Below are 14,785 nucleotides of genomic sequence, written 5' to 3' on the forward strand. Positions count from 1 at the left end.
TCCAAAATGCTTGCCTAATATGTCTGTTTATCCAAAAGGAAGTAAAGAGGGAGAGCTAGAAAGATAGCATTGCGTTACATTACATGGCAATGCAATGCACAGTTGCTGAAGTTGAACCAAAATGAGCTTGTCATCTGGCTTCTGCAACTTTGAACATGAAAAATCCAATGAGGAGAAGAAAAGCAAAGCCAAAGAGTCCATCCCAAAATCCGACAAACAAGCAAAATGAACAAAAAACATTGAATTCAATTCTTTCTGATTTTAGAAACTGCATTAAAGAAGGGGTGCACCGGTTCTGGAGATACTGCAATACCAGGTCAATGCGTGGAGTGGACAGAGCAAGCTCTTTTTCCATCTCCCTGTTCTAAAAATCCATTTAATATATGGTCCCCAGATAGGGGACGTATCAGATATTAAACTGATAAGAACAGATACTACACTTGATCTTAGCCAAAAGGCCGAGAAGCGATAACCAGAATTGGTTTCGAACTACGGAGCCACCCAAGGATCCTGAAGAGTCCATTTGTGGAGATGAGCTCCTGGACTCCCGTTAAGAAGACATGTTGTCAACCTCTAGATCCCTTACATGCCTGCACTTTTCGGCTTGCTGCTGCTGCAATCCACGCGTTTTAGATCTGCATAACTCCACCTCTTTAAACACAGCACCCTCACCCCCTGCTGTTCCCACCCGCCTCAACACCGTTGGAAGGGAGGAGAACCAATTAAGGCGGGGGGTGGGGTGGAACGAGCAGCTGTCTACCCTTAGCAGGAGGGCTGCTGATTACTTACCTCTCCTGCTGCTGCTGGCTGTCCAGCAGCAGACTGAAGGTGGCTGCTGCTGTGCGCAGGTATATAAAGGCTCAGAGCCTATTATGACACGCGCAGCCAGCGTTCCATTGCCACATTCCATCTACTGCAGGCAGGATACCTGGCTGGCTGAATGTCGCTGAGAAGCTCACAGAGACCGCCATAAGCAACAGTTTAACAGAATGCCACAGACTAATCAACCAAACTTTTTGGGTTGGGTTCTCTTTTATAGTCAGCAGGCATTAATTGAAAGAAGTCAGTGTCCCAGCAGAGGGAGACAACGTTTCAGAAAAGGCATTGTAGCAAACCAAAAAAGAAATTTTAAGCGCAGCAGAGTAACCAGCGTACATACCTGTTAGCTCAGGTGAGTTTAAAAGGCTGCTGTTGATAACAAGGGCATTTGCTAAATAGATGGTGTGTGTGCAACAATATACTGAAAGGTCAATTATATTGTGCAGCTTATCTCACCACCTGTAGTTATTTAGGTGAAAACTCCAAAATGCTTGCCTAATATGTCTGTTTATCCAAAAGGAAGTAAAGAGGGAGAGCTAGAAAGATAGCATTGCATCACATTACATGGCAATGCAATGCACAGTTGCTGAAGTTGAACCAAAATGAGCTTGTCATCTGGCTTCTGCAACTTTGAACATGAAAAATCCAATGAGGAGAAGAAAAGCAAAGCCAAAGAGTCCATCCCAAAATCCGACAAACAAGCAAAATGAACAAAAAACATTGAATTCAATACTTTCTGATTTTAGAAACTGCATTAAAGAAGGGGTGCACCGGTCCTGGAGATACTGCAATACCAGGTCAATGCGTGGAGTGGACAGAGCAAGCTCTTTTTCCATCTCCCTGTTCTAAAAATCCATTTAATATATGGTCCCCAGATAGGGGACGTATCAGATATTAAACTGATAAGAACAGATTTTTTTTTTTTTTTTTTTTTTTTTCTTTTTTCTACTCAGATCTTTAAGTCCACCATCACAAGTCATCATGTTAAAATGGTTTCAAACTTAAAAGTTTCCTCATTGTAGATAGCAAACTGGATCTTTTTTTTTTTTCTTTCCTTTTTTTGTTGTTGTAAATTTACAGCTTATATTATTTTCCATATTCCAGTTTATTTTCCTTTTAACTTTAGAATTTCCATTTTTTACAGGGGGGTACATATGGTGCAACAAGAACATCACAAGGTAAGTACATTCCAATCTTTTTGCTTCCAAATTTCATTAGCTTTTTTATCACCAAACAACACCTTATCTCTCCAGAAATATAAAAACATATAACTTAGGCATAACTTAATACATTCTTGTACCGATACTTCCTTATGTTTAAAAATCAAAATATTCCGAGTTTTCCAAAGCGCCATTTTCACACAAGATAAAATTATCCATACAACCTTGAACACTTCATCCTTGACACCCAACCCGTAAAAAATCCTATTAAAATCTAGAAAATTAACACCACTTAGAGCTTTAACTAAATTACTAATCTTTCTCCATACTAATTGCGCATAACAACAGTTCCAAAAAATGTGCATAGCTGTTTCGCCAGCAGCACATTTACGTCTTGGGCATTTTTCAAACCGTACCAATCCTCTTCTATATTGGAAATCTCGAGTTGGCAGACAGTCTTTAATACTACACCATATTAAGTCCTTGTGTTCATTAGTCAAACACTTAAAATTTGCATTAATCCAAATTTTATCTACAACATTATCGGAAAATCGCTCTACCGGACTAGCTATCACCCTGCTTTCTAAGACTTTTAAAATGTTCTTATGATTTCCAAGTATTTTAAGATCCATATTCATTAATTTAAAATCCCTCAGAATTCTTTCTAAAATAATATAATTCCCAGATGGCATAAACTTATATGGCCGATCCAAATGCATTTGTAACCATTTGTATTTCCTAATAAAAAAAACCAAATTGTATGTTAAAAAGGTTTTCAGCCTAGAAACTGGTCCTAATAAAGTGCATATGCAATTAGCTAAATACTTGGCATAAATGAAGGTTCTGATGTCTGGGAAGCCTTTCCCTCCTTTCCCTTTAATTTTGTACAACTCTTCCCTTTTTACCCTTTCCATTTTTGACTTCCATAGGAAATTAAAACATAACTTAATTATCTTTTTCATTACATTAATAGGAGGTATAAAAACAGTTGAAATGTATAAAATTATCGGAAGTAAGACCTGCTTTATTATCAAGATTTTGCCTTCCATTGTTAAACTTCTCAAGTTCCAAAAATCAATCTTTTTCCTTACCCTTTCAAGCAGGGACTCCCAATTCCTCACATTCCCACATGTCTCTGTAAAAAATACCCCTAAAACTTTAATTTCCATTACTCTCATCAGCATGCAATCCGAATTTAAAAGAAATTTACCCATAGTTAAAACACCTGATTTTTCTAAATTTATTTTAAAACCAGATGCTCCACCAAACCACACAACTGTCCTTAAAACTCTATGAAGACTCTTAATGTCCCGCACTAAAACTGACACATCATCCATATAAGCTAAAACCTTCACTTGGTCATTCCTACTGCCAGGAATAAAAAAGCCATTAATAACTTTATCTTTCCTAAAAGCAGTTAAAAGGGGTTCTATTGCACAAATGAAAAGTATAGGCGACAGGGGGCACCCCTGCTTAACCCCACAATTAATATTAATATTTTCCGATAAAAAACCATTAATAGAAATCTTACTAAAACATAACTTATACAGACATTTAATACGTTCAATAAAAACACCAGGACATCCTATTTTTTTTAAAACGGCAAATAAAAACTCATGAGCAACCCTATCATATGCCTTCTCAAAATCAAGGGAAACAAGGGCCAAGTCCTGCTTCCTATCAGCCACATCCCATATTATATCTCTCAGTAAGATTAGCGTGTCGGTAATCTTACGATTCGGGACTGCACAAGACTGATCCACCTCAATAACCGACCCTATCACACTCTTTAATCTATTGGCCAATAGTTTTGCATATACTTTATAGTCTGTATTTAGCAGCGTAATAGGCCTCCAATTTTTAATCAGTTCTTTTCCTCCTTTTTTATATAATAAAACAATAAGGCCTTCTGCCCATGACTTGGGAATATTAAAAGAGGACTCCACTTCTAAAAACAACTCATAAAAATCTTCCCCTATAATATCCCACACAACCCTGTAAAACTCCACAGGGAGGCCATCCACACCTGGTGTCTTCTGATTTTGTAAAGTGCAAATAGTATTAAATATCTCCTCCTTAGTAAACTCCCTAGATAAAAGTAATTTTTCTTCCTCACTAAGAGCTTTATCCAGAACCTCTAAAAAATGGTTTTTCAATGATTCATCAATCTTTTTTCGAGAAAACAGATCATCATAAAACATTTTGGCCTGCAATGCTTTCCCCTCTGGGCTCACCTCACCCTCTAAGACCTCAATAAAATCCTTTTTTCCACATATTTTTTTAAAGAAAAACTTAGTGCATTTCTCATCCTCATCCAGGACCTTTACCCTAGAGTTGAAGATGATTTCTTTTCCCTTCTCTTTTAGTGCATTCTGAATTTTCTCCTTTACCTCACTAATACTGCTGTCCATATTAACTCCATTGTTTTGAAAATAATAATAACACTGCAAATTAGCATTTAACGCATCATAAAACTGCCTTTTCTCATACGCTTTCCTCTTTCCCAATTTAACAAAGAAGGTTCTGATCTTACCCTTCATAAAATCCCACCAGTCTAAAATACACTTAAAACCCTTTTTGTTAAGTTTTAATTCATTATAAAAAACCTTAAAGTCTTCTTTAAAATTCTCCCCCTGTAATAAAGAAACATTCAGTTTCCAATGCGAAGGTTTTTTCTTACCGCAAGGGTCTATTGCTAAAGTGCATCCCAATAACTTATGATCCGAAAAAGGATTAATACTTGTCTTAAAAGAGGAACATTTAAAAGAATCAGACATAAAAAAGTGATCAATCCTAGACGTAAAACCTCTGTTTGACCACGTAACTTCAAATTCTTTTTTACTACCATCCATAGCCCATGCATCCTTTAAACTGAAGGCAGAAATTATGTTCTTAAGGCAGGTTACCGACCCATCCCATACATTATTTAACTGGCAGTTAAAATCCCCACCAATTAAAATCGGATCCGCACCTGATAAAAAAAGCTGTAAAATCTCGAATAAATGTAATCTTTGATTTTTCTCAGTATGAGCATAAATATTAAAACAACGCACCCTTTTACCCTCCCTCATTACTTCTACACATAGAATACGACCAGGGTAAATTTCCTCATACTTCACCACCTCCCACTCACTAGAGCACAAAAAACCCACCCCATCACTTTTCAATTCATTCCCACCAGAAAAAAACATGTTACCCTTCCATATTCCACGTAAATATTCATAGCTCATTTTCCTTTCTAAATTACATTCTTGTAAAAAAATAAAATCGCATTTCTCATTATTCAAAAAATCATATAATGCAGTGCGTTTGTATAAATTGTTCAACCCCTGAACATTCAGGGATACAACAGTAATCATCTTCTAGTAATAGGCCCAGGGCTAATCCCTCCGCCCTCATCTACCAAAGGTGATTTCACATCCACAATTAAGGATTCTTGATCAGAAGAACTTGAGGGAGATACATCCCCAAACAAAGAAGACGCGTCACCACGAGATTTTTTCCCACCCAAGTCCTCCATGATCTCCTGTTGCTCTTCTTCCCATGTACTCCTTTTCAAAGATTTTGAACTTAAGTCCATATTTTCCTGGGCACAAGGAATCCCTGACGACATCTCTGATAATACCGCCAGAGCAGCAACTGTATCCACAATACCTTGTTGCCCCTCCTTTTCCTCTTCCAATGTTCCTTCCTCTCTTCCATCTTCTTTCCTCTCTCCTTCTTTCTTTTTATCTTCTTTCTTCTTGTCTTCCTTCTTCTTGTCTTCCTTCTTCTTTTCTTCCTTCTTCTTTACTTCCTTCTTCTTTTCTTCCTTCTTCCTTTCTTCTTTCTTCTTTTCTTCAGCTTTCTTCCTCTCTTCTCTTTTTTCTCTATTACTTAGAGGTGCCAGAACCTCTACTTCCTGCGCCACATTAGAAGAACTTTCTGATCCTCCATCCTCCATCTGCCCACCATCCCCTTGTTTATCTTCAGCATCAGCCTCAGATGTTTGCCTGGCTTGCATTGGGCACTCTCTCGCCTGATGAACCGGGCCAGAACATACTTCACAAGGGGCGCAATTTTCATCCATATGGCCATATTTCCGACATCGTTTACAATATGGTGGCATATTAGAAAAAAACAAAAAGCCTCTATCTCTATTTATGAACACGACTGGTGGGGGTCTTAAGACACCCCCCTCCACTGACGGGTCCTTTTTAAAAACGACCTGATACAGTCTCTTGCCGTTCCAGGCCCCAAAACCAGTCGTACAACGTTTTTTCATAATTAATACGGAGCAAAACCTTCTTAAGTATGAAGTCACTTGCTCATCAGATATGAAAGGGTTATACATATGTATTGTTAGCATCCTTTGATCAAATTGAAAGCGAGGCGTGGCTGAAATTCCTTCCAATACCTCACTATGCTCACAGGCTGCAGCATATCTAAAACTGGAAAAAACCCTCTCACATACACCAGCACCTCTCAAAGTCACATCGTGTACTCCTCTGTTAGAAAATGACTGAACACAAAAGTACTCATCCTTGCTGATATGCAAGATAGGAGTAAAGACTTTCCTGTACAAAAAGTCCAAGTTTTTAACTTGCCTAAATTCCACACTCACCACAAACCGGATGGTGTCCTTCATGTAGGCATCGTCCTGATCCAAATTCATCTCCATTTCCACACAGAGAAAATTCAAAAGAAAGCCCGATGACGTCCAAAAATAACAGCACCAGACTCGATCCCTTCTGTTCAGCAGCGTCCAGAACTCCAGTCCTGAAGAAATCCTCCTCCACGATCCAGAATTCCTTCCACGCCGAAAGGTGCGAGAAACACCTTCCTTCCTTCCCAATAGCAGCAGTTCCAATCGGAAAAGGCCGAGAAAGAATTCCAGTGATCACGAACCTGCCTCCTGACACCAATCACAAGGATCGTGCCAAAAGGCCGAGAAGCGATAACCAGAATTGGTTTCGAACTACGGAGCCACCCAAGGATCCTGAAGAGTCCATTTGTGGAGATGAGCTCCTGGACTCCCGTTAAGAAGACATGTTGTCAACCTCTAGATCCCTTACATGCCTGCACTTTTCGGCTTGCTGCTGCTGCAATCCACGCGTTTTAGATCTGCATAACTCCACCTCTTTAAACACAGCACCCTCACCCCCTGCTGTTCCCACCCGCCTCAACACCGTTGGAAGGGAGGAGAACCAATTAAGGCGGGGGGTGGGGTGGAACGAGCAGCTGTCTACCCTTAGCAGGAGGGCTGCTGATTACTTACCTCTCCTGCTGCTGCTGGCTGTCCAGCAGCAGACTGAAGGTGGCTGCTGCTGTGCGCAGGTATATAAAGGCTCAGAGCCTATTATGACACGCGCAGCCAGCGTTCCATTGCCACATTCCATCTACTGCAGGCAGGATACCTGGCTGGCTGAATGTCGCTGAGAAGCTCACAGAGACCGCCATAAGCAACAGTTTAACAGAATGCCACAGACTAATCAACCAAACTTTTTGGGTTGGGTTCTCTTTTATAGTCAGCAGGCATTAATTGAAAGAAGTCAGTGTTCCAGCAGAGGGAGACAACGTTTCAGAAAAGGCATTGTAGCAAACCAAAAAAGAAATTTTAAGCGCAGCAGAGTAACCAGCGCACATACCTGTTAGCTCAGGTGAGTTTAAAAGGCTGCTGTTGATAACAAGGGCATTTGCTAAATAGATGGTGTGTGTGCAACAATATACTGAAAGGTCAATTATATTGTGCAGCTTATCTCACCACCTGTAGTTATTTAGGTGAAAGCTCCAAAATGCTTGCCTAATATGTCTGTTTATCCAAAAGGAAGTAAAGAGGGAGAGCTAGAAAGATAGCATTGCGTTACATTACATGGCAATGCAATGCACAGTTGCTGAAGTTGAACCAAAATGAGCTTGTCATCTGGCTTCTGCAACTTTGAACATGAAAAATCCAATGAGGAGAAGAAAAGCAAAGCCAAAGAGTCCATCCCAAAATCCGACAAACAAGCAAAATGAACAAAAAACATTGAATTCAATACTTTCTGATTTTAGAAACTGCATTAAAGAAGGGGTGCACCGGTCCTGGAGATACTGCAATACCAGGTCAATGCATGGAGTGGACAGAGCAAGCTCTTTTTCCATCTCCCTGTTCTAAAAATCCATTTAATATATGGTCCCCAGATAGGGGACGTATCAGATATTAAACTGATAAGAACAGATTTTTTTTTTTTTTTTTTTTTTTCTTTCTACTCAGATCTTTAAGTCCACCATCACAAGTCATCATGTTAAAATGGTTTCAAACTTAAAAGTTTCCTCATTGTAGATAGCAAACTGGATCTTTTTTTTTTTTCTTTCCTTTTTTTGTTGTTGTAAATTTACAGCTTATATTATTTTCCATATTCCAGTTTATTTTCCTTTTAACTTTAGAATTTCCATTTTTTACAGGGGGGTACATATGGTGCAACAAGAACATCACAAGGTAAGTACATTCCAATCTTTTTGCTTCCAAATTTCATTAGCTTTTTTATCACCAAACAACACCTTATCTCTCCAGAAATATAAAAACATATAACTTAGGCATAACTTAATACATTCTTGTACCGATACTTCCTTATGTTTAAAAATCAAAATATTCCGAGTTTTCCAAAGCGCCATTTTCACACAAGATAAAATTATCCATACAACCTTGAACACTTCATCCTTGACACCCAACCCGTAAAAAATCCTATTAAAATCTAGAAAATTAACACCACTTAGAGCTTTAACTAAATTACTAATCTTTCTCCATACTAATTGCGCATAACAACAGTTCCAAAAAATGTGCATAGCTGTTTCGCCAGCAGCACATTTACGTCTTGGGCATTTTTCAAACCGTACCAATCCTCTTCTATATTGGAAATCTCGAGTTGGCAGACAGTCTTTAATACTACACCATATTAAGTCCTTGTGTTCATTAGTCAAACACTTAAAATTTGCATTAATCCAAATTTTATCTACAACATTATCGGAAAATCGCTCTACCGGACTAGCTATCACCCTGCTTTCTAAGACTTTTAAAATGTTCTTATGATTTCCAAGTATTTTAAGATCCATATTCATTAATTTAAAATCCCTCAGAATTCTTTCTAAAATAATATAATTCCCAGATGGCATAAACTTATATGGCCGATCCAAATGCATTTGTAACCATTTGTATTTCCTAATAAAAAAAACCAAATTGTATGTTAAAAAGGTTTTCAGCCTAGAAACTGGTCCTAATAAAGTGCATATGCAATTAGCTAAATACTTGGCATAAATGAAGGTTCTGATGTCTGGGAAGCCTTTCCCTCCTTTCCCTTTAATTTTGTACAACTCTTCCCTTTTTACCCTTTCCATTTTTGACTTCCATAGGAAATTAAAACATAACTTAATTATCTTTTTCATTACATTAATAGGAGGTATAAAAACAGTTGAAATGTATAAAATTATCGGAAGTAAGACCTGCTTTATTATCAAGATTTTGCCTTCCATTGTTAAACTTCTCAAGTTCCAAAAATCAATCTTTTTCCTTACCCTTTCAAGCAGGGACTCCCAATTCCTCACATTCCCACATGTCTCTGTAAAAAATACCCCTAAAACTTTAATTTCCATTACTCTCATCAGCATGCAATCCGAATTTAAAAGAAATTTACCCATAGTTAAAACACCTGATTTTTCTAAATTTATTTTAAAACCAGATGCTCCACCAAACCACACAACTGTCCTTAAAACTCTATGAAGACTCTTAATGTCCCGCACTAAAACTGACACATCATCCATATAAGCTAAAACCTTCACTTGGTCATTCCTACTGCCAGGAATAAAAAAGCCATTAATAACTTTATCTTTCCTAAAAGCAGTTAAAAGGGGTTCTATTGCACAAATGAAAAGTATAGGCGACAGGGGGCACCCCTGCTTAACCCCACAATTAATATTAATATTTTCCGATAAAAAACCATTAATAGAAATCTTACTAAAACATAACTTATACAGACATTTAATACGTTCAATAAAAACACCAGGACATCCTATTTTTTTTAAAACGGCAAATAAAAACTCATGAGCAACCCTATCATATGCCTTCTCAAAATCAAGGGAAACAAGGGCCAAGTCCTGCTTCCTATCAGCCACATCCCATATTATATCTCTCAGTAAGATTAGCGTGTCGGTAATCTTACGATTCGGGACTGCACAAGACTGATCCACCTCAATAACCGACCCTATCACACTCTTTAATCTATTGGCCAATAGTTTTGCATATACTTTATAGTCTGTATTTAGCAGCGTAATAGGCCTCCAATTTTTAATCAGTTCTTTTCCTCCTTTTTTATATAATAAAACAATAAGGCCTTCTGCCCATGACTTGGGAATATTAAAAGAGGACTCCACTTCTAAAAACAACTCATAAAAATCTTCCCCTATAATATCCCACACAACCCTGTAAAACTCCACAGGGAGGCCATCCACACCTGGTGTCTTCTGATTTTGTAAAGTGCAAATAGTATTAAATATCTCCTCCTTAGTAAACTCCCTAGATAAAAGTAATTTTTCTTCCTCACTAAGAGCTTTATCCAGAACCTCTAAAAAATGGTTTTTCAATGATTCATCAATCTTTTTTCGAGAAAACAGATCATCATAAAACATTTTGGCCTGCAATGCTTTCCCCTCTGGGCTCACCTCACCCTCTAAGACCTCAATAAAATCCTTTTTTCCACATATTTTTTTAAAGAAAAACTTAGTGCATTTCTCATCCTCATCCAGGACCTTTACCCTAGAGTTGAAGATGATTTCTTTTCCCTTCTCTTTTAGTGCATTCTGAATTTTCTCCTTTACCTCACTAATACTGCTGTCCATATTAACTCCATTGTTTTGAAAATAATAATAACACTGCAAATTAGCATTTAACGCATCATAAAACTGCCTTTTCTCATACGCTTTCCTCTTTCCCAATTTAACAAAGAAGGTTCTGATCTTACCCTTCATAAAATCCCACCAGTCTAAAATACACTTAAAACCCTTTTTGTTAAGTTTTAATTCATTATAAAAAACCTTAAAGTCTTCTTTAAAATTCTCCCCCTGTAATAAAGAAACATTCAGTTTCCAATGCGAAGGTTTTTTCTTACCGCAAGGGTCTATTGCTAAAGTGCATCCCAATAACTTATGATCCGAAAAAGGATTAATACTTGTCTTAAAAGAGGAACATTTAAAAGAATCAGACATAAAAAAGTGATCAATCCTAGACGTAAAACCTCTGTTTGACCACGTAACTTCAAATTCTTTTTTACTACCATCCATAGCCCATGCATCCTTTAAACTGAAGGCAGAAATTATGTTCTTAAGGCAGGTTACCGACCCATCCCGTACATTATTTAACTGGCAATTAAAATCCCCACCAATTAAAATCGGATCCGCACCTGATAAAAAAAGCTGTAAAATCTCGAATAAATGTAATCTTTGATTTTTCTCAGTATGAGCATAAATATTAAATCAACGCACCCTTTTACCCTCCCTCATTACTTCTACACATAGAATACGACCAGGGTAAATTTCCTCATACTTCACCACCTCCCACTCACTAGAGCACAAAAAACCCACCCCATCACTTTTCAATTCATTCCCACCAGAAAAAAACATGTTACCCTTCCATATTCCACGTAAATATTCATAGCTCATTTTCCTTTCTAAATTACATTCTTGTAAAAAAATAAAATCGCATTTCTCATTATTCAAAAAATCATATAATGCAGTGCGTTTGTATAAATTGTTCAACCCCTGAACATTCAGGAATACAACAGTAATCATCTTCTAGTAATAGGCCCAGGGCTAATCCCTCCGCCCTCATCTACCAAAGGTGATTTCACATCCACAATTAAGGATTCTTGATCAGAAGAACTTGAGGGAGATACATCCCCAAACAAAGAAGACGCGTCACCACGAGATTTTTTCCCACCCAAGTCCTCCATGATCTCCTGTTGCTCTTCTTCCCATGTACTCCTTTTCAAAGATTTTGAACTTAAGTCCATATTTTCCTGGGCACAAGGAATCCCTGACGACATCTCTGATAATACCGCCAGAGCAGCAACTGTATCCACAATACCTTGTTGCCCCTCCTTTTCCTCTTCCAATGTTCCTTCCTCTCTTCCATCTTCTTTCCTCTCTCCTTCTTTCTTTTTATCTTCTTTCTTCTTGTCTTCCTTCTTCTTGTCTTCCTTCTTCTTTTCTTCCTTCTTCTTTACTTCCTTCTTCTTTTCTTCCTTCTTCCTTTCTTCTTTCTTCTTTTCTTCAGCTTTCTTCCTCTCTTCTCTTTTTTCTCTATTACTTAGAGGTGCCAGAACCTCTACTTCCTGCGCCACATTAGAAGAACTTTCTGATCCTCCATCCTCCATCTGCCCACCATCCCCTTGTTTATCTTCAGCATCAGCCTCAGATGTTTGCCTGGCTTGCATTGGGCACTCTCTCGCCTGATGAACCGGGCCAGAACATACTTCACAAGGGGCGCAATTTTCATCCATATGGCCATATTTCCGACATCGTTTACAATATGGTGGCATATTAGAAAAAAACAAAAAGCCTCTATCTCTATTTATGAACACGACTGGTGGGGGTCTTAAGACACCCCCCTCCACTGACGGGTCCTTTTTAAAAACGACCTGATACAGTCTCTTGCCGTTCCAGGCCCCAAAACCAGTCGTACAACGTTTTTTCATAATTAATACGGAGCAAAACCTTCTTAAGTATGAAGTCACTTGCTCATCAGATATGAAAGGGTTATACATATGTATTGTTAGCATCCTTTGATCAAATTGAAAGCGAGGCGTGGCTGAAATTCCTTCCAATACCTCACTATGCTCACAGGCTGCAGCATATCTAAAACTGGAAAAAACCCTCTCACATACACCAGCACCTCTCAAAGTCACATCGTGTACTCCTCTGTTAGAAAATGACTGAACACAAAAGTACTCATCCTTGCTGATATGCAAGATAGGAGTAAAGACTTTCCTGTACAAAAAGTCCAAGTTTTTAACTTGCCTAAATTCCACACTCACCACAAACCGGATGGTGTCCTTCATGTAGGCATCGTCCTGATCCAAATTCATCTCCATTTCCACACAGAGAAAATTCAAAAGAAAGCCCGATGACGTCCAAAAATAACAGCACCAGACTCGATCCCTTCTGTTCAGCAGCGTCCAGAACTCCAGTCCTGAAGAAATCCTCCTCCACGATCCAGAATTCCTTCCACGCCGAAAGGTACGAGAAACACCTTCCTTCCTTCCCAATAGCAGCAGTTCCAATCGGAAAAGGCCGAGAAAGAATTCCAGTGATCACGAACCTGCCTCCTGACACCAATCACAAGGATCGTGCCAAAAGGCCGAGAAGCGATAACCAGAATTGGTTTCGAACTACGGAGCCACCCAAGGATCCTGAAGAGTCCATTTGTGGAGATGAGCTCCTGGACTCCCGTTAAGAAGACATGTTGTCAACCTCTAGATCCCTTACATGCCTGCACTTTTCGGCTTGCTGCTGCTGCAATCCACGCGTTTTAGATCTGCATAACTCCACCTCTTTAAACACAGCACCCTCACCCCCTGCTGTTCCCACCCGCCTCAACACCGTTGGAAGGGAGGAGAACCAATTAAGGCGGGGGGTGGGGTGGAACGAGCAGCTGTCTACCCTTAGCAGGAGGGCTGCTGATTACTTACCTCTCCTGCTGCTGCTGGCTGTCCAGCAGCAGACTGAAGGTGGCTGCTGCTGTGCGCAGGTATATAAAGGCTCAGAGCCTATTATGACACGCGCAGCCAGCGTTCCATTGCCACATTCCATCTACTGCAGGCAGGATACCTGGCTGGCTGAATGTCGCTGAGAAGCTCACAGAGACCGCCATAAGCAACAGTTTAACAGAATGCCACAGACTAATCAACCAAACTTTTTGGGTTGGGTTCTCTTTTATAGTCTGCAGGCATTAATTGAAAGAAGTCAGTGTTCCAGCAGAGGGAGACAACGTTTCAGAAAAGGCATTGTAGCAAACCAAAAAAGAAATTTTAAGCGCAGCAGAGTAACCAGCGCACATACCTGTTAGCTCAGGTGAGTTTAAAAGGCTGCTGTTGATAACAAGGGCATTTGCTAAATAGATGGTGTGTGTGCAACAATATACTGAAAGGTCAATTATATTGTGCAGCTTATCTCACCACCTGTAGTTATTTAGGTGAAAGCTCCAAAATGCTTGCCTAATATGTCTGTTTATCCAAAAGGAAGTAAAGAGGGAGAGCTAGAAAGATAGCATTGCGTTACATTACATGGCAATGCAATGCACAGTTGCTGAAGTTGAACCAAAATGAGCTTGTCATCTGGCTTCTGCAACTTTGAACATGAAAAATCCAATGAGGAGAAGAAAAGCAAAGCCAAAGAGTCCATCCCAAAATCCGACAAACAAGCAAAATGAACAAAAAACATTGAATTCAATACTTTCTGATTTTAGAAACTGCATTAAAGAAGGGGTGCACCAGTCCTGGAGATACTGCAATACCAGGTCAATGCGTGGAGTGGACAGAGCAAGCTCTTTTTCCATCTCCCTGTTCTAAAAATCCATTTAATATATGGTCCCCAGATAGGGGACGTATCAGATATTAAACTGATAAGAACAGATACTACACTTGATCTTAGCTAAAAGGCCGAGAAGCGATAACCAGAATTGGTTTCGAACTACGGAGCCACCCAAGGATCCTGAAGAGTCCATTTGTGGAGATGAGCTCCTGGACTCCCGTTAAGAAGACATGTTGTCAACCTCTAGATCCCTTACATGCCTGCAC

The 14,785-nt window shown here is 39.1% G+C and overlaps 2 non-coding genes and 2 pseudogenes across 2 annotated transcripts; all 4 read right to left on the minus strand.

Moving 5' to 3' along the window:
• Positions 1-279: 279 nt before the first annotated feature.
• On the minus strand, positions 280-470 carry LOC141220240 (U2 spliceosomal RNA). The gene has a single exon (XR_012288609.1). It is a non-coding gene; the product is annotated as a U2 spliceosomal RNA (small nuclear RNA).
• Positions 471-1,579: 1,109 nt separating this feature from the next.
• LOC141219698 (U2 spliceosomal RNA) lies at positions 1,580-1,815 on the minus strand (annotated as a pseudogene).
• A 6,211-nt stretch (positions 1,816-8,026) lies between these two features.
• Positions 8,027-8,257, minus strand: LOC141219694 (U2 spliceosomal RNA; annotated as a pseudogene).
• Positions 8,258-14,468: 6,211 nt separating this feature from the next.
• Positions 14,469-14,659, minus strand: LOC141220263 (U2 spliceosomal RNA). Its single transcript, XR_012288631.1, has one exon. It is a non-coding gene; the product is annotated as a U2 spliceosomal RNA (small nuclear RNA).
• Between the last annotated feature and the right edge of the window lie 126 nt (positions 14,660-14,785).

The sequence above is a fragment of the Phyllobates terribilis genome, unplaced genomic scaffold (assembly GCF_046119375.1).
Source record: "Phyllobates terribilis strain yellow unplaced genomic scaffold, ASM4611937v1 Scaffold_277__1_contigs__length_2500907, whole genome shotgun sequence".
Lineage (NCBI taxonomy): Eukaryota > Metazoa > Chordata > Amphibia > Anura > Dendrobatidae > Phyllobates > Phyllobates terribilis.